This window comes from Octodon degus, unplaced genomic scaffold (assembly GCF_000260255.1).
Source record: "Octodon degus isolate 3935 unplaced genomic scaffold, OctDeg1.0 scaffold00101, whole genome shotgun sequence".
NCBI classification, from domain to species: Eukaryota; Metazoa; Chordata; class Mammalia; order Rodentia; family Octodontidae; genus Octodon; species Octodon degus.
The window spans coordinates 1,348,285-1,361,777 of record NW_004524677.1 but is presented as its reverse complement, the minus strand read 5'-3'; positions in this window follow the sequence as shown (position 1 = coordinate 1,361,777).

The window sequence follows — 13,493 nt, the reverse complement described above, 5'->3', positions numbered from 1 at the left end:
CTGCCTTTGAGGGTGAACCTGTTGTGCCCCTCTGGCAAGATTTTCTGCTCCTGGACTAGCTGGGTGGTTCTATCCTCTACACTCTCTGCAGGGATTTCAGCTGCAGGGTTACACCCCAGGCCTGTATGCCAGGCCTGAGCTGAGCCTGGAGGGGACAACGTGGAGTAGTGGGGAGAGGCAGCTCTCCCACACACTCATGGGGCCTGGTCTAGGACTGGGTCTGTGGATTCCAGGAATGGGGCAGAAATTCCTACTCAGCGGGCCGGGTGGGGGAGTTGCTGCGGAGTGATGGTGGGGCATCCCAAGGGGGTGAAAGAGTATCCTACCCATGCTGCGCCTGGGATGGGATCAGTAATAGGTCCCACGTGGTTCAGGGTAGCTGGAAGCTCTCCCACACACACACCGGACCTGGGCTAGGACTGGGTTTGGGGGTTCCCAGAGATGCAGCAGAAATTCCTACTCGGCGTGCGGGGTGGGGGAGGTGCTACAGAGTGGTGGAGGGCCTCCCAAGGTGGTGGAAAAGGGTCTCACCCACGCTGCGCCTGGGCTGGGACCAGTAATATGTCCCGCCAGCGCAGGCTAGCTGGAAGCTCTCCCACACACTCCGAAGTCTTCTTTCTTACCCTCTTCCATTCTGGATTTGATGTGAGGCCTCTGCCAATGGTGATGGAGGTAATCTAACCAGCAATCCTGCTTTGTGGAGGAAAGTGGAGGAAACTGAGTTGTTGTGTCTCCAGGATAAGGTGTTAAATGTCGGACTGAATAGAGAGAGAACATTTACCTGACATGGCTGGAAGATAAAGGCTCATGGGAAGTAATAACTCCATGACTGAGAAATGCAGCTGTGGCTAGATATGTCACCATATATTTGTCAAACATGGTTAAGTGGTGAACTATTCTCTGTCTCCTCTCTCTCTCCATCTATGTCTGTCTCTGTCTCTCTCTGTGTCTGTCTGTCTGTCTGGTTCTCTCTCTCTCTCTTTCTCAACTATCAGCATGTCAACAAACTGCACTATTTTTAGTCTAATCTATAAATCACACAGCCCTCATTTAGCCCAAGGTGTACTTCTAGTTCTAATCCATTCACTTACTTGCCCTTTGTGGCGAGACTCCCCTCAGCACTCTGTCTATTCCTTCCACAGCTTCTTCCCCTCCATACAGCTGCCTACCGTGGTGCAGTTCCCAAGACTGCACTGAAACAAGGCTCCCCCTAGTGTGGCCAGCTGCATCACCAGGAGCAGAGGGTCAGTCTCACATGCGAGATGTCAGAGTGAGAGAAAACAAGGCTCTTCCTGCTCAGGCATTTCAGCCTGTGTTCCTGGGTCCCTTTTACTTGCAAGCATCTACCTCCATGCAGAAGTGTTGGAAGTCTGTGTCTTCAGTGTCCTAGTGCTGCGAGGAGTCCCTCTCCTATTTCACTCCCTCTATCACATGGTAGTTGTTGGTGTGAATGTTTCTTTCTCCTACCTTGACATATATCTTCTCATGGTCTTCGGAAGATGATACTCTTCTAGTTTTCCTGTTGCCCTGTCTTTTCCATCATGTTTGCCAGTCTCTTTTCCTTTCTAAGCACTGGAGGACTCAAGTCTTGACACATTTCCTCTCCTGGTGTCCTCTCTTTCCTGTTGGCTGGTCCCCTGTGATATCACCCCTTCAGCAGTAATGCATGTCCTGGGATTGGTAATGATGAGAGCTCCAGGAAAAATGAGCTGTATTCAGGCTCAGAACTGATTCACTTTGGATAATTCTGGGCCACAGGCCTTGTATGCATGGCATCAGAAATTTTATAGCAAATTATGATTAAAATATCATGATTTTTCAACGTGCCTATAAAACCAGCAATCCTGTTTTGTGGAGAAAAGTAAAAAGAAACTAATTATTACTGTCTGTTTTTTATTTACTGAGATCAATGCTGTCCACCTACACATTTTTTCAGTGGACAAGAAATGTTTTACAAACTTTAGATTTTCACAACTTACACTTTTCTCTTCTCCATCAGATTCTTTTTAATATAGAATTCACATATTTTTGCCTATTCTGTGTTCTCACTGAATGAAAGATAGCATCAATGCCCAGGTCATACTTTGGTAAGGATGGATTTATCATTTAACATCAATTTTTGCAACTACCAATATTAAATATACATTTAATTTAACATTAAGAAAGAAATGTACCGACCTAAGGAATAGTTATAGTATAAAGACTATTGGACTATACTGGATTATTTTGCTGAATTCACGCACCTACCATATTTAAATGGTAATGGAGTACCCATCTCTGACAAAATTAAACAATAAAAGGGAATATAAATGAAGGAACATTCTGTATCTTTACATATAAAATAGTTAGGATAGATGTACAGCTACTTTTTCTTAATTCAATGAGAAGAAAGATTTGTACTAATAGTGTTTGTACAGGATATCATGTCTGCATCTTGTACTATGAATAACTACTATGAAGACAACAATATGCAATGTATTGCAGCTGTCCTACTAACCTGTTTTGACACTCTCTCATTGCTATTTGTTTTTCATTGAATTAATAAAAAAGAATGCCCTTATAATGGGTTAATTGTAATTGTTATCAAACTGTATTCATATCTTTTTCAGGAATGCTAACTTGTCAAAAAACAGACTCATTGAAATTTCATTAGCTTATCTGCTTTGTGAAGCATACATAAATTAGCCCTCAAGTAGCCAAAAGGCCAAAGGTGTTGAAGAATGCCACGATCAAGAGAGAATATAATCTCAGAGGAAGAGAAGAAAGCTCCCTGTCCCTGATTTACTCATGGTGGTGGAGAGAAGTCCTCCAGGGAAGGGATGCACAGCACACAGCAAAGCCAGCAGGGTCTGCACACTGCAGCTGGAGGCAAGGACAGAGGATGGCAAGAAGCCTGGCCTTCCTTGGTGAGATTTCAAAAAAGCAAAGATAACTTAGAGTTAAGCATGAGGGAGAGAAGCTCAGTGAGGCGAGAAAGCATTGACTATGGAGAGAAAGATGCGGTGTTGGTCTTGAAGGTCAACCTTGACCTTGAGCCAGTTAGTCATGCTCTCAGTGTCCCTTTCTTTACCTGTAAAATGCACCTGATAACAGTATCTACTAATAGCACTGTGAAGAATATTGAGGAGTTCATAGAGGGTCAGTCAACACTGGTGGGAATAGTGTTTTGGCCAAAAAATTTCTTCTTGGGATAAAGCAAGGTGGGCCGTCCTGTATACTGCAAGATGTTTGGCAGCATCTCTTGCCCATCTCCTAGGTACAGGAGCTAGGCATTGCCACTGACAACTTCAGTTGTTTTCCATTGTTCCTCCTGATTAGGAATCTATGAGCTGATTTATAAACATTCTTATAGTAGTGCTTAGGACACTGAGAGTGCTGTAAAAATCTTTGCTAAATAAAATTGACAGCAAACTGATAGAACATTTTAAAAGCAAATCATAGAAATAAAACATAAAAATGGACTTAGATGTATACAACAGTTGCAAGAAAATAAATTGTTAGTCTTGCTCAGCTTGCAAATTTCATTCTTAACAAATCACCAAAATATGGTTTATTTAGAAATAATATCCTATACTCTGGTTTCTCTTCAGATTGTATAAATCTTTTGCCTAGAAACAATATCCTATGCCAGGTGCCATGGTACACACTGTAATCCCAGCTACTGGGAAGCAGAGACAGGATTACAAGCTCAGGGTCAGCCTAAGCAACTTAACAAGATTCTGGGTCAAAATATAAAAGGGCTTGAGATGTGGTGGAATTGTAGAACGCCACTTGGTTTGATTTCCAGCACTGCAAAGGGTAAGAAAGAAGAAAGGAAGAAAGAAAAAGAAAAAAAGCAGAGAGGGAGGGAAAGATGGAGGGAAGGAAGAAAAAAAGGAATGTACAAGGTAGCATTCTCTGAAGCTATGATTAGTCCAAAGAATTACACCTTTTGATAGCCACATACACAACCTCCCATTCCTTTTACCTGCACCTTTCTTTGCCGTGCAGTGGGTCACCTATAGCATCGCCTTGGTGACTTTTTGTGCTCTTGCACACATCCTACTCTGTGCAATGCTAGGCTCCTTTCTCTTATGTGCAGGGTCACTGTGCTCCTGTTATGGCAAATCAATCAAGAATCCTAAGCTCCTGTGTCTCCTGAGCAAAGAAGATGACCCACTCAGGACAGGTGAGCTCAGGGCTCCACAGCACCAGGCTCCAAACCTGTACTGCGCTGGAGACATAGAGCTTGCTCTGCCACATCCAAGCATTCTTTCTAGATGGTAGTGAAGCTGTGGAACACAACATGGTACTCTACAAGAAAGTAGGTGTGATTTTCCAGCATCCTTTCCCACTGCATATTCATAGGTTGGTAGACTTCTCACCAGCATCTTTTGGAAACTATGAAAGAGTCATATGAAGCATCTCAATTAAAATATAAAGATAATTATAGTAGTATTTTCCATACACTCAAGTAGTCCTGCATGCCTCAGCTAACAGCATAGGAGTAATTGGCACTTAAATACCATTTAAAATTTATACTAATTGGATGTACTGCATGTTTTGACATATGAAAATCACTATTTATTTTGGGGTCCTGGGAAAGGAACCTTGACTTAGAACTTGTTTTAAGTTATACCATAACGTGTCAAATAGTAAACACATAGCTTCCATAATACTCCTTCACTAGTCAGGATACTGTTGATTTTGAATAGTGTAATGGTAACTGATTGGACGGAACTGATTATTAATGCCAAAATAAGCAATTCACTTACGCTACACTTTATCAGACTCGGTCATCCGTAAAGACCTCACAGTTAGTAACAGGCCAGGCATAGTCCATGTGCTGCCAAGTAATTTCATAACCTTGTAATTATGCTCTATGCAATTCAGTCTCAAAAAGAGATCAAGGCAGCCTCCACTGTGGTGATATTGTTTATTGAGCATATACCAGGTGCCAAACCCTGTCTAAGCACTGCACGCATTATTAGGACAGACATAGTGCGTATTCTTGTATTTAAATCTCACAGCAACCTGTGAGTTAGGTATTATTGCTTTCCAGACAAGTTGTTAAGTTGCAGAAATTATTTTAGATTAAAATCCCCAGTAGATCTAATGTTAAAATACTCACTCTGTAAAACAAACATAAAAATCTCCTTTACGAGCGAGGTACAATGGCAACATGGGGAACAGTAGCAGCTTCTGAGGGGCTGAGGTAGGACAGCCACCTGAGACCATGAATTTGAAAGCAGGATAAGTAACTTAAAAATGTCTCAAAAAGAAAAAGAGAAGAAATAAGAAAGAAAGAAAGAAAGAAAGAAAGAAAGAAAGAAAGAAAGAGAAAAGAAAGAAAAAGAAAAACTATCTTATGTCAAGCTGGTTACTTTCTTTGAATTAGAATAAATATAATTATGACGTCAGTAAAAAAGATAATATGGCAAGGACATATATGTATGTGATATGTGCAGTTGTTGTGCATCAATAAATAAAATTTATAAATAAATATATAAAAATAAATACAGAAAAATTTCTCTATATGTATTCATTATATAAATAATACAATAAAATAATATAATAAATGCTAGAGAATATATAATAATATAATGTAATTAATATAGATAAAATAATAAACATAGAAAAAATCTCTACATATGTTTATTTTGTGAATAATTATACTGTATAAAGGATGGGCATGTAGTCCAGTGATAGAGGACTTATGTATTGTAGGCAAAGTCTTGGGTTCAATGCTCAGAATCAGGAAAAAAAATGTAAATATATTGTTATATACATATAAATGCATAAAATCTAGCAATTACATAGAAAAGCAGAATTCCTGCCACCCTAGACGTTAGATGAATAATTCACGTAGTAATAGGGCTTAAGAGTACCTAGACATGAGGGAGATATTCAGAAAGAAACAATATAGAAGTCTGCACTAATTGGTGTTATCTTTTACCAAGGAAGCACAGCAGAACCAGGAAAAAAAGTTAAAGAAGATGGATCCAAACATAAAGCCAATCTCTGTCAAGCTCTGTAGCCAGAAGTTGGTAAGACCACCACCAACTTAAGAAAGGGTTGAATGGATGTGAACTTCAGCACCGGGCTTCCTGTGTATGATTATACCTAAGCAGTATGCATGGAGAGCTCATTCCACAGCGATCTTTCCATAGTTTAAGATAAATGCCCACTCTGAGGGTTTTATACGTAAATGCTAAAGTTGAGATGCAATGAAAAATCTGAGGATTCTGCAACACAGAATCAACATTGGTTTTAAAACTTTCCTCATGTAGTAGCAGCTTTGCAGGACCAATATTTTCTAGAAGCTAAAGAGAAAGTAAAAGGAAAAATATAGAAATGGGTGTAACAGAAAGGAAAATACAGACTAGAAACATGTACTTAATTTATGGACAAAATATAAATTTTACTTTACAGAGACAACATAGTCTAAGAACTAAAGTTTTACATATGAGTTTCTTGAAAAATTTATGCTCTTCTGAGATTTCTACTGAATCTTATTTTAGACTTTGTGTTTAAATAAAAACACTATTAGATTTGGACTCACAGTGATTCACCTGTTTACAGCCTCCTAAGAGCTGTAATTACAGGCATGTGACACCGCGTCCAGACTCAACTGCCCTCCCAGTGCACCCCAGGGACAGGGACAGAAAGGCGGTCCCGGGGATCAAACCCCTGGCCCCTGTGCCTGTTGGCAGGCACTTTAATCCACTGAGCTATTTGGTCGGCCCTAGCTCTTCTAAATATTTAATTTCTGATCATTGTAATCACTGTTAGTAAATTCATTTGGTAGAAAGAAAAGGGAATATGACTTGCTAGTCCTCATGTTCTATGTGATAAATGTAAAGTATGGATATTACCAGGTTTAGTTAGGCTAATTGAATTCCTTTACTTTTTGGAATTGGGCTAACTTAATACCTTTCTGGAATACATTTGGTGTTCTAGGTCCTATGAGTTGTTAAAAAAATGCAAAGTCAGTTCAAACTAGTGGATAAACCCACTATAACAGACTCTGTGCCTACACTTGGTTTTAAAATTTAAAACCTAGATTCAAGGGAAGGTGTCAACATAAATATTCCATTTGGTCACTCATGTGGGGTCTAGAAGACAGACTAAAATTAATAAGAATGCTCCAGAACGTTATCAAGGAAAAACAGGTGAAACTGATTTGTTGATGACCTGGAACCCAGAAGAAGGAAAATCAATTTAAAGAAACAAAAGTGGGTGAGCAACACCAGTATCAATAGGAAATTTAGTGAGAGTTTAGTGAGATACATGATGCCAACTCACTTCAAAGTGACACAACATGTCAGTAGGTAAAAAAAGGATATGTTGTCAGGACATCTAGCTATTTAAAGATGTCAGATATAAAAGAACCTCTTTGGGGCCTGGCGAGATAGCTAAGTGGACTAAAGCACCTGTTTAGGCAAGCTTAAGCAAGTGCAGGGACCAAGGTTTGATCCTGGGCACCACATGCTGTGCCAGCCCTGCCCCTGGGTGCACTGAGCCAGCCACAGAGTCCAGGTGTAGTGGCACACACCTGTAATCCCTGCGCCAGGATGGCTGAAATAGGAGGATCACTATGCGTTCGAGCTGCGTAGTGAGACCCTGTAATAACCAAATATATTAAAAAAATAAATAAATTAACCTCTTGAGGGCTAGCCAAATAGCTCAGCAGATGAAAGTGCCTATAAGTAGGTGCAGGATCCGGGAGTTCTATCCCTGGGGCTGCCATGCCAGCGCTTGCCCTGGGGTGCGCTGAAACAGTGATTGAGACTGGGAGTGATGGCTCGCACCTATAATTCCAGCACTTGAGAGGCTGCCTGTAATCCCAGAAATTTGGAAGCTGTAAACAGGAGAATCACTTTGAGTCCAGTCTAGCAGTGAGACCCTGAACATCCTGAAGACTTTTCCCTAAAATACAGAAAAAATAAATAAAAATCCTTTAAAAATAAGATAAATCAATATTATGATTTTTTCTTCCTTGATAGATGGACAGTGGTGGGGACAATGTCTTCTTTGTCTTTGTCTTTTCTGTATTTAATCATTGATGTGGGCTTAGTGTGCAGTAGTTTAATGAATGAACAAATTCATCTCCATGTTTTTTCACTATTTATGGTATAGTGACATATTGGAGAACAGTCTCTTAGCTTGCAGACCAACCATTAGTCTCTTGGGTCACACCAGAGGTAACCTCCTGGTAGTGTTCCAACAACTTCTTTTTATAAGAAATGAACCTGAGGAAGGCTCTTGACTGCTGTTATGATACTTCATGGTGAAAGAGATGGAGGAGAATCCTTTAGACTAGGCTAGATGATAGGTCTAGAAGTGAGTTTAGAGAAATACATCTTTCAGAAAAGCCAGCCACTTTCATTGAATCGTACTTGATAAGAATGCAGTTTGTAGGGTGGGGTGGGGAGATAGCTTAGTGGCACAGCATGTGCCTGGCAAGCACATGTTCCTGAGTTCATCTTCCAATACAAAAAAAAAATGCAATTTATTGATGTTTGCTTGTGGTGTTTGTTTGTTGACTTGGGATTTCCACACGGAGATGTTTGGCTTGCATCCTATGTCTGGCCATTTATAACTCCAGCCAGTAATTTTCAAAACTACAAAGTATGTGTCAGTGAGACATATGTAAAAGGACATAATTGGGTCCATGATATGTAGAAAAATCACTGTTGGGAATACAGTGATGCAGTAACTAAAATCAAAACAAAATATAAAGTCTGATTAAAATTCATCACAACGAAAGAAGAAAGAAGCACAAAAGGAGAAAGGGAGCTTGTCTGGGCAGGGAAGTGGTGGGCCATGAACAAAGAACCGCAGTTTGCTGAGTCGTGGGCTGCTCTGATGGGGATCTTATTGAAGGCCTTTGTCCATGCAGGTGCTCTTTCTTGAATCTTGAAAAGGAGCCTATTTCATCTGAGAAGCAAATGAGACTTTTCTTCCCTAATGGCTTAGAAGGTGAACTAAAACACTGCTTCCTTCTGCAATGGAGAAATCAAGTTCGATGATTTCTACTGCTTAAGTTACTGGAATATAGAAATAGCATCAGAGATCTTACTCAAATGCTGCATTTTGAGAAACAGCATTTGAGAGCAGAGCTAAGTCTCATGGCAGGCACTTTATTTCCTTAAGCCTACTCTCAATTTAATTTGGGGGGAGCAAGTAATTCATTGGATTGAATGTGGGAATGATACTGTCAAATTCAAAGGCAAGCTGAGGGCCAGTGAGATAGCTCAGGGGACTAAAGCACCTGCTTAGGCAAGCATAGGGACCAGGGTTCAATCCCCAGTGCCACATGCCACAATGGCCCCGCCCCCGGGGGTGTACTGATCCAGTGAAGGAGTCTGGGTGTGGTGGCGTGTGCCTGTGCTGAAAACAGGAAGATCAATATGAGTCCAAGCTGCATAGTGAGACTCTGTACAAAAAAAGCTGAGGTTCCATGGAGTAAGAGAACAAAGGGTTTATTATGGCCAAACTGAAGACGGTCCCTTTGAAAAAATAAGAAGTTGAAGTCTAGTTGCCCTGAAGAAGTGTTTCACAAAGGGCATTTGGGTGGGTCTGGTTTTATAGATTTAAAGAAAAAAACAAGAAGGTGAATACAGCAACCTGTGGTTGACAGCAACCACATTGGTTGACAAGAAGGCACAATTCACAGGTTAGTTATTGCTCACTCCGTGCTGTGTGGGCCAAGTAAGAACTGCAATAAACAGAAGCAAGGCATTCACATTTGTGTTGTTCTAATGGTGTCAGTAGAACAGGAACCAAAGCTGAGCACCCAAACTTTAGATTATCCAGATAATGTGACTGGAATCCAGGAGGGTGTGATTGCTGATCCACCATCTACACTGTCCAGGCCTGATAGGATTAGCAGATCCTTCTGCACTTGGGCCTTCGACACAGAGTAAGGTTCTTGGAAAAATGCAAGGCTTAAAGTGAAGCAAAGTGTTTACTTTTCTTGAAATTTAATGGCCTGTAACTCCCAAATATATACCTCTTATGTGGCTTCTTGACTATCACCATTAATGTACTTTCTAGGGAACAGAATGAATAAATCTCTAGCGAGTGAGCCCCCAAAAAAACCAAGTAACAAGATGGCTGCTTCCAGAAAAGGGCCTTGGGACACGCTTCCTGCAAGAATGCAGAGATGGAGGGTGGGTTGCTGAGTGCGTATGGATGATGGTGGGTGCAGCACACTGCCCTCAGCAGGGCACCCTGTAGTCACGAAGCAGGAGGCCCCAGTCAGAGAGTGCAAAGTGTTCACAAAGACAAGAGAAACTCAACACAATGAAGAAAGGCCACAGGGAAACAGCATACACTGATCTAACAAGGAAAGGAAGATGGGAACTAACCTTACTGATTCCATATTATTAAATTATAATTCTATTCATTCCTTTAATATGTCATCCACTGGTGTAATAATAACAAAAGCAGCCACTACTGAACTGCTTATTATGTCCTAGGAACATTATCTCTGCAGTAACTTTACATGGTTAATCAAACTGAATCTTTCCTACCACTCAATCATTATCTTATTTTGTAGTTGAGAAAATCTACCTTAAAGAAATGGAATACCTTACCTTGTTAAGGCTATGCAAGAGAAATTAAGGAAGGATTTGAGCTGAGGTCTCTTTAACCTCAAAGATATTTGTATACTTGATCTTCCTACATGGCCAAGTAATACAGCCCTTATAACAGGAACCCTAAATATAGTTCAAAACCATCAAAAACTTACTGCCAATTCTCTAAAGCAAGCGATGTGTGCATCAGCATTGACAACACTATCGCATAGTTTCTTGTAGGCAGTGACATTGGCAGGCATCCATATATTTGGCTGATCTGGCACAGGACTTCCAGCTCTCCTAAAACGTCGTGATTCCAGTTTGCTTCCTGAAGGACCTCAGCTTTGGGTCAGCTCTAGAACATCAGCACTGGATTTGTTCCAAGGTGGCAGATCCACCCCACTTGTTACCCACAGCATGCATTTGCAAGATGTCTGGCCAGGTTTAGGGGTACAACTTGTGAATTTAGAATAGGTTTATTTTTCTTTCTGAGCCAATTTTCCTAGTTTCTATGGAGAAGGATTCCATGCTTTTGGCTTTTTTAGCACCACACCAATGGAGCTCATTGACCCAGATAAATATTGTCTGTCTGACATGTGCTTTAGAAATAATAAATATTCAAGGCTTATAGACTCCACTCTCAGCTATCACCAAGAGAAGCCGAAATGATACTACTTTCAACATCAGATAGCCACATAATTCCCCCTAAAATCATTTTCTGTTGTCTTTGACCTCTACTGTCTGATTTTTTTGTGTGGGCTTAAAATTCTCATAAGTTTAAGCTAAGGTTAAAATTAGTTCACATTCACTGTCTACAGAGAAACTGATGGCAGCAGGTTTGTCCTGGAAGCGTGCTACCTAGTGGAAGACCCTGGCTTACACTACGCCGGAGATAATGTGGGAAGTGGAAATGTCCACAGTGATCACTGGAAACAAAATAAAAATCCTTGTGAGCCCCCACACATGCGGAAATGCACACACACACACACACACACACACACACACACACACACACACATCATGTCCTGTCCTAAAGGAGATGAGCAAGAAGGGCTAAAAGATGACGGGCACAGCTGTAGGGAGAAAATATGGATAAAGTGTTAAATGGAAATGCTGATATGGGGGAAGCAATAGGAAGCAGAGTCTGGAGAAAGAAGGCATTGGGCCAATTTTATTTGGGAAAAAATCCCGCTATTGTTATAGATTTTCCATAAATGATAGCTTTCCTACATTGCAGCTTATTCTTCTGGGAGTATAAAAACAGTGCCATTTTTCTTCTGGCATTATTGAGATTTATGCTCCATTCCTCATACTCATGAGAATTTGTAACCTAAGAAAAGTCAGAGTGCTTCTAATTAACCTGCTTTGTTCATCATTCAAGAGACTTTGCTGCCAAGGCCTTCATTTTGACTTCATAATGAAATCATTGAAGTTACAAGCATAATGCAAGGAATTAAAAATGTGAAGAATGCTACCAAACATTGTTTGCTTTTATTGGAATGTTTTTGTATATGGCCTGGATGACCGCTGGAAATATGCTTGCATCTAGGTAAATTCTCAGCGCTTTTTCTTGTTGGAATCAATGTGCTTCTTTTTGAGAAATGAGGAGAAATGTGAAAAACTAAAAGGAATTTATATTTTTTAAACTCAGAAGGCTACAATTCAGTTAAAATTATGGAAAGAGGAAATTATCAGAAATTTTAGAACTTCTCGGTATAAGACCGCAGAGACCAAATCAACATAAGCCACAACGGGTTTTAACAGTCATTTTCATTCAGTGTAAAATTCTGGAATACAGAAACTGTTCAGCAGGTAGCAGATCATAAGATGTGGTTCTGTGATCATTGCGTTTGTAATCATAAAGCAGCTGGGAAACAAGTAGTCATTTGACAACAGTGCTTTATCTTAGCAAGTTTATATGTCCCTACTTTCAACTAAAGTACCATAGCTCACTACTGCAGGGATTTAAAATATTCAGCATAGCACTTTCCCCTCTAGTATACTAAAATCTTTCTGGTTAATAATTTAACCAGCCAGTTTCTTTGTCCCTAAGCACAGCCTTTACTTTTGTTATGCTGGTCAGTTTAAAAAGATTTAGTTATCTGCAGATTTAGTGGTAAAGTGTCTTTATTTCGCTGTAGAAAGACTGGTTAAGCAACACCTTTCTCCAGTGTGAACAGTTCACTACGTAGATAAAGCTGCTGAAATGCAGGACTGACTCTTTCTTCACATGACAAAAATGGCTACAGAAAATAAGTGAGGAGAGAGATGAGATTAAATTTGTGCAAAGAATAAATCTCATCATGAGCAAGCCAACCAGAAGCCAGTTATTCCTGAGTTTCCAGGACCTTAGAAATGTTGGTCATTAGACCATGGATAAAAGGAATAATTTCTTTTGGCTCCTATGTTAGGCATGTTTTTGTAGCTATAACAAAATACTTGAGATACTCTACCCAAAAAGAGGAAAGGTTTATTTTGACTCACAGTTTTGGAGGTCTCAGTCCATGTCTGGTTGGATCTATAGTTTTGAGCCTGTGGTGAGGCATCATGTCATGGCATGGGCATGTGGTGAGGAAAGACTGTTCTTCTCACAGTCAATAACAAAATAAAGGATGACGAAAAAATCGGCATCTCAATATTCACTTCAAGAGCATCCTCCCAATGACCAAAATATCTTCCATGAAGTCTACCTCTTAAAGTTTCCATGAGGTCCAAGTAATGCCAAGATGGAGACAGAGGATTTAACACACAGGTTTTCAGGAGACATTTAGGATCTAAATTATAGTAGCTTTTGTATCCAAATATGCATTCTTATAGCTTTATAAGGCAGTCTGGACTTTTGCTCCAGTGGCAACACAATAGCTGGTTGTATTAGTATGTGAGGCATTGAACTCATTAATGTGCTGATGTTTAAAGCACTAGTGGTTTATT